The sequence below is a fragment of the Desmodus rotundus genome, chromosome Y, assembly GCF_022682495.2.
Source record: "Desmodus rotundus isolate HL8 chromosome Y, HLdesRot8A.1, whole genome shotgun sequence".
NCBI classification, from domain to species: Eukaryota; Metazoa; Chordata; class Mammalia; order Chiroptera; family Phyllostomidae; genus Desmodus; species Desmodus rotundus.
The window spans coordinates 4572569-4579982 of NC_092332.1; positions in this window are offsets into that span (position 1 = coordinate 4572569).

Sequence of the window (7414 nt, forward strand, 5' to 3'; positions counted from 1 at the left end):
TTAATAAAATAGCTCTCATATTTTTAAATCTTTTATTTAATGAAATCGAGTCTTCCGTGCAGCTTTCCCCAGGTTTGCTCTGAGGCCCATCTGTGGCTAAATCACGTGGGCTGATCCCGCCAGGTCAGTGTGGCTAAGCTGGTTGCAACATCGTCCCATAAACCGAAAGGTCACAGGTTCGGTTCCTGCTCAGGACGCATACCCGAGCTGTGCATTCGATCGCCTAGTGGGGCTTGTGGGGAAAAATTGAGCCTATCAATTTTTCTGTCCCCCTCTCTCCCCCTCCCCCTCTCTCTAAAATCCATGAGCACGTTCTCGGGTGAGGAGAAAAATAAATAAACAAATAAATATTTAATGAGCAAGAGAATGAAGCTGAAAATAAATGGGCGAGCATGACCTATTAACAGTAGTTGGATGATGAGTTAAATTAAGTCAGGGACGGTGTTTTTGTTTACCTGTGAATGCAAATGCATGTTTTGAGGGTTTTCTGGTGTGCAGGAGAGCATGAGTCATTCCCCAGTCCTCGCAGGTAAGAAACAATCACCCTTACATTTACACGTCTGAGGACCTTGCTCTATTATTCTTCATGAGGAGGACCGGTCCTGAAGCTAATCGTGCAGTGCTGGCACTAAAGGGGCGAGATGCAGAGAAAGACTTGGAATCGTCCTCAGCGTGGCTGCGTGTGGCTGCGTGTGGCTGCGTGTGGCTGCGTGTGGCTGCGTGTGGCTGCGTGTGGCTGGCTGGCTCCCTCCCACCAGAACCGGATGTGGGGATTCCCGGGGAAGCACGTATTTGGGAATTTCCAGGGAAAACCAGCAGGGGTTGGAGGAGTGTGACTCCTGGGAGAGGGAGACCAAAGAGAGGGGCTTCCCTTGACCCCACGAAGTGGATAAAGATGCTCGGGGTCATCTACAGAGCTTTCCAAGGGGAAAAGTGTCTGTCCCTCCTGTTTTGGCCTTGACCCCTTTTCTGTGCCCACGGCCCCAGGGAACTGAGTAGCGGATATGCCACACGATGAACAGGTTTTGGATCTGGGCTTAGAAGAGCCCCAGGAGCCTGATGCGGGCTTGTTGTTGGCCTTGAAACAGGAGTGTGTGCATTCTGAAGGAGCCTTGCTCTTCCCGCCGAACAACAACAGAAATTCAAGCGTTGAGACACCGCACTCTAGGGGGTAACTTCAGCTCAGCGACTTCAGGCAGCGAGTCCTGTGAGCTCAGGCTTCTCTGCCTGAGCAGACGGGAGACAGGACCCAGCGTGGGAAGGAGAGGGGCGGGGTGGGCCTCCACAGGAGGAAGAAAACTGGACTGACGTGACTATTCTCATTCCAGGGCCCTGGGTGCCTGGCGTCTTGTGTAAGGCTCACCGCCATGCTGTGCCTCATCGTTTTGTGTCTAGTTTACGTGTGAGGCAGGGCAGGAGAGGAGGAAACCTGCCCAAGGTCACGGGGTGGCCGTAGTAAGCACTTCCCCCCTGGGGGAATCTGAGATTCCCATCCCTGTCACCTGGAAGTCTACAAACTAGTCAGACCGAGGAAATGCGCCTTCCCATCTTGACGAGGCATGCGGTTTGCAGAAGTTGGAGGCAGGGCGCAGACAGCCGCATGAGATGCCACGGGACTATAACTGTACGTGCCCGGAAGGGGGCAGGGTGCCGGGAGAAGGGAAATGAATAGGGTGCCCGTGGGAAGGGAATAGGAAACCCACACTGACCTCAGGGGCTGGGCTTGTGGTTGGAACGCCAGCGGGCCCGTAGATAACACAACCAGGTGTGGACGTGGTCGCGCCCACCGCAGAGACATCGAACTGACCCGTGCGGGAGCGCCTGTCTCGGAAGGACTGCGGACACGCACCCAGGAGATGTGGACACCGGAATCCTCACAGAAGGCAGAGAGCCGGGGACAGAGACAGCGACAGAGAGAGAGAGAGGGAGCGAGGGGACATGCAAAGTTATGCAGTGCAAGCCTAAGGCACTGTGGCCCCTTCCCCCAGCCGGCATCCTGGGCTAAAGGCATCCACCTGTCCCCCCTCCTACCCCCGTTTCCCCTTTGTTTCTGTGCTTTAAATAGACTGAATCCACAGTGTGATTCCCGCATCGGCATCCTTATTTGGTCTCACTGATACCCTGCCCAGTTAGGACCGTGGCTGCTACCATTGTATCCAGGTGATTGCTCTCAGAACTCCTGCGCATCGGGAAAGCCACCGGGTGACAGAGCCAATCAGGACAGGGAAAACCTCCCCTGCGGCTGCACGGAGTCGGGCCTGGCCACACTCCCTCGCCCTGTAACCCAGCTGCCTGTCACCACTGTCCGGCCCTGGGCCTGGCGGCGACCTCCTGCGTGGCAGGCTGAGACGCTAACATCGCGTCTGTGCGTTCGTTCCTCAAAGCCATGGCCAAGTTCAGACCTGAAGAAAGAGCCAGACAAGCCTGAGTAGGGCTCCGTGCTACAAACGGCCCGGCCAGCCCTCTTCCGAACCGTCGAGGTCAAGAAGAGCAAACCAAGACAGAGGAACTCCCAGGGCCAAGAGCCTGAGGACACAGGACAGCTAGAGGCCCCTGTGTCCGGGGACCCAGAGCGGGCAAACCCACCTAAATTTGCGAGTTTAATTAGTAGCAATGTATTCATGCTGCTTTCTTAGTTTTGACGCAAACACTGGAGCTATGAAAAACGTTAACGTTCCGCTCGGGGAAACTGGGTAAAGGGTATACAAGCCCCCTCTCTATTTCCGTGGCAACTTTCCTGTCAATCTCAAATAATTCCGAAATAACATATAATTTATGTTTTCTTAAAAGTCATTCATGGGATATTTGCCGTGCCGCTTCCTACACTGTATAATTATGCAAAAGTAAAGAATGATCACAATCAGCCCCGGCTGGCTTGGTTTGGTGGATTGAGTGCTGGCCTGTGCGAACCTAAGGGTCGCCGGTTCAATCCCCAGTCAGGGCCCATGCCTGGGTTTTGGGCCAGGTCCCCAGTAGGGCGTGCGCAAGAGGCAACCACACATGGATGTTTCTCTCCCTCTCTTTCTCTCTCCCTTCCCCTCTCTCTAAAAATAAATTAAAAAATCTGTTTTTCTAAAGAAAGAATTATCACGATCAATTAAGGCTGTAGAAACTTCGTACATTTGCCCAGAAGGAATCTGTTCCTTGTAGTAAAAATTGTACCACCTTGCAGAGAGTCGTCCTCCGCTACTTCCCGGTATTTCTGCTGCTAGCCAAATACGCCTACATTCCTTGAAGTTCAGGCCAATAGATCCATTGAGACACATATTTTGGCAGGCGGCCAGGGGAGGAATTTCCTGAATTCAAATTAGCAGGTCCCCTCGAGAAGCAGTGGGTCTCGGCGGCCCCCCCTTGCTGCAGCACCCGAATTATTTCAGGTCTCAGGATGCACAGACAGTCCCTTCTCCAGGGCACATGTGGCCGTGGTTGATTTGGGGGGTGAGAGGGAAAGAATGAAGTAACTGTTACTGAGCTCCCGCCGTTTGCGGACTCTGCTGGCCGAGTCACTTTATTCCACGGCCCCGAAAGAGCTGGTCAGAAGGGCCCGTTCACGTGCCTTTGCCGAGAGCCTCACAGAAGTATCTTTATTATTTTTCCTCTCAATGCGTGGCACTGGAAAGGCATTCCGTGACCACGAGTGATATCAGACGGAAGCCGTGGAAGCTTCGCCCTGCGCCCTGGGAAGCAGTGTGTTGGAGAAGTCGCTGAACTCTTGCATGTGGAAGTATTTTTTTGCTGCTTGAAATGGCTCGTGTTGGCTTTCACTAGCCCCCCTGCATGATGTAGGGGACTCAGGCCCTGCAGTTGGTTGGCAAGGCGATCCCTACGTTAATGAGGACTCAGTTAATTGCGGTAGTAAAGTCCCTTTCTTTCTCTCTCTTATCTTTATGGGCTGAGGGCAGGACAAGCCTTTCCCCAAGCGCCCTGGGGGGAAAGCAGATAACTGGCCTTGCTGTGCAGCAACGTAAAATTAGCAGCCTGAGCTTCGGGGCTTTACCCACAGTCCTCCCTAACAGAGTGCCTTAGAGTACCTGGCCTGGTTTCCATCTGGGTGTCTGCAGGAAACTGGCTCTCGTTCCCAAAGATAACAGGTCTTCTTCCCTCCTGAACCTGGAGCTGTTACCCTGTTTGGAAAAAGGCTTTTTGCTCTTTGCTTGTGAGGTTAAATTCGGCATTTTGGGAGGAAGAGAGCATCCTTGCTTCTCCAGGGGGGTCCTAAAGGGGCCTTGCACACTAGTGTTCGCTAGAAGAGCGGCAGGAGCCTGGGCCCTGATAAAAGATGAGAACACTGTGTGTGACCTTAGAGGTGGAGGAGATGGGAGGGGCATGGCCGGCCGCCAACCCAGGAATGCCAGCAGCCACCAGACCTGGAAGGAGCAGGGGACAGCTTCTCCCCTACAACCTCCACAGGGGGCACGGCCCTGCTGACCTTGACTTCAGACTTCTGGCCTCTAGGAAGCAAAAAAAAAAAAAAAAATCTCTTGTTGTAAGCCGCTTATGGTGATTTGTGACAAGAGCCAGCCCTAGGAAGCTAGAAGCATCCCGGAGGCACCTGAGATTTCCACGTGCCCCAGAGAAACTCCTGATTGTCGTGCCTCACCTGTCCTTGGGCCACCAATTGCCATGGGTCAGCTGCCACTCAGCTCGGTCAGTTCAACCAGGATACCTCTTGTTTTTGATGCCCCCTCCATTCCCCACCACACACACACACACCGGGGGAGGGGAAGCTGAGGCTCAGCGGGCAGAGAGAGTCAAAACGAACCAGACTCACTCAGCAACTTCTACACTCATTGACGAGATTTCCACCTCCCCACAAGAAAGCATTCCTTGGCTCCCGGTTCCCACCCGCTGAACCCTGGCCCCACTTCCTGTCAGCCTTCAAGATAAAAGTTCAGTTGTTCTGTCCTGGGTGTGCTTTGAAATACTTTAGAGGAAAAAAAAAGAAATCGGCAGGGACAAAACAAGAGTTTTACTTCTGTGTCCATTGGCAATCTCCACCACGTAAGATGAAAAATTAAAACAGAAATTCCCCTCTGGTGTTCTTAACTGTTTTTTCTTCTCTTCTGTTTGCTTTGTGTCCTGCTGAAAGCTGGCAGTCACCGGCCCTTGGGCCGGGAACTGCATGCACTCTAATTGTTTCATGCCCGCTGGTTGCTTTTTCTTCACAGCTCAAGTTAATGTTCCATATTTCCTGCATCCTTCACATTCCTGCCGCACCTCTCCCCAGGACCCGGCCTAAAAAATTCTCTAGAGACGCATGCTCATTGGCTACCTTGTAAAAAAACAAAAAAACAAAAAAACAAAAAAACAAAAACATAAACCAAACGGACAACTAGCCAATGTCTTTCCAAAACTATCTTTTAAAATATAAAACCTTTGAAAGTAGTAGCGCCAGCCAGGTGCTCCCTCTTAAGTACTGCTCCTGATTTGGAGAGGTGGGTGGTGTGTTTTATACATACGTGTATATATTTCATAAAGTGGATTAGCCATTGATTATTCTTTGAAAGTTGGTTCAGTTTGCCTTTTACGTGTTGATTAATTAATTTCCTATTGGTAACATTGTATATTAAAAGTGTTTAGCCCTCGCTGGGTAGCCGAGTTGGTTAAAGTGTCGTCCGGATACACCAAGGTTGTGGGTTGCATCCCCCTGGGCAGGGCCTGTAAAAGGAACAGCCAACAAATGCATGAATAAGGGGAACAATGTATTGGTGTTTCTCTCGAAAAGCAATTAAAAATGTGTTTTAGCCCCCATGTATTTAGTCCTCTCTAGTTCCCAGCAGGTAACTTGGCTGGTTACATAACACGTTTTATTTTATTTTATTTTATATTTTTAAAATATTTTATTTATTTATCTTTGGAGAGGCGAAGGGAGGGGGAAAGAGAGGGAGAAAAACATCAATGTGCGGTTGCCTCTCATGCGCCCCCTACGGGCGGCCTGGCCTGCAACCCAGGCATGTGCCTCGACTGGGAATCAAACCAACGACCCTTTGGTTCACAGTCTGGTGCTCAATCCACTGAGCCACACCAACCAGGGTGTACCACATTTTAAAGAGCATTTCTAAACATAGCGGAATTGGAGCTGAAACACAGCTAGAGGGGCACCCAGTTTTATAGGCCAAGCTTCCCCAGCGGTCAGCTTCAGCCTCTCTCCTGTAAGTGGGTGTTTGCAGGTGAAGGGAGCTGCGCAATGTGGCCAGTGTCTAAACTTCTTACGGAGGGAGGTCCACCCACTCCCTCAGTGAAAACTGCCCTCCCTTGCTGGACAAAAAAGGAGACGTGGACTGCACCGTAATGATAGCAGGGGAAGCGCATGCGTCCTCCAGGGGAATGGTCAGTGACCTCAGGCCAACCGTGCAATCCCTCGGGGCAGGGGGCGAGGCACGCCCTGAGAAAGTGCGCCAAAGTTAACCAGGACGACTGTTTCCTAGCGGCTCTGGCTGCTTTCTCCCTCAGCCGAGCGCGGGGCCCTCAGATGCAAACTCCACACGTTAAGTTAAGGGGTCTGCACAGTAGGTAAGGGGGCCAGCACAGGCGGAGACCACGGGTCTGTCCCTCACTGCCCTGCCCGGGAGGAAGTTTCTCCCCTGCAGGTCTGTAAAGATTCCAACTAACAAGACCCCCGGGCAAACCCTTAGGGAGGGGAGGTGGTGGGCGGGGGCCTGGGGCATTCAGCCTTCATCCCAGGACCAAGATCTGCTGCAAAGTGACATTGCAACGTTTACAGTAAGAGCTGAAAGGTCACAGGTTCAATTCCCAGTCAGGGCACATGCCTGGGCTGTGAGCCCGGTCCCCCAATTTGGCAAATGTGAGAGGCAACCACACATTGATGTTTCTCTCCCTCTCTTTCCCTATTTCTAAAAATAAATCAATACAATCTTAAAAAAAAAAAACCCTCAGCAAAGTGGTGTTAAAGATGAGTGTACATTTGCACCGCAGTTTAAGAAACAAAGAGAACAGCCCTTCTGCATGACAGATGGGTAATCTCATCGCAGAGACACAAGGAACATAAAATGTTAAAGACGGCTTTGGCTGTGATGGACAATGACATTGGTGTCCCTGCTTTAACGAATGCAGTGGCCTGAATTGCAGCCCTGGGTGAGAACTGGGATTTCGGTCAATACCACCTGTGGGGGGGATGGAAACAGGTGGCTGTTTGGGGGCCTGGGGACTTCGGAAAACTCTACGTGTGTGTGTGTGTAATAGGGTCCTTTATCATTTGGCTTATCATAGGCATCCACTTTGTAAATGAAACTTGTTATTTGCAGATGATCACAGATTCACATATTGATGCAACAAATAATACAGGGGCATCCTTTGCACCCTGCCTCTCCCAACGGTTACATCTTGCAAAATTGCGGAGCAACGTATTAACGTTGATACAATGATACAATGCGCCGAGTGTATCCAGATTCGC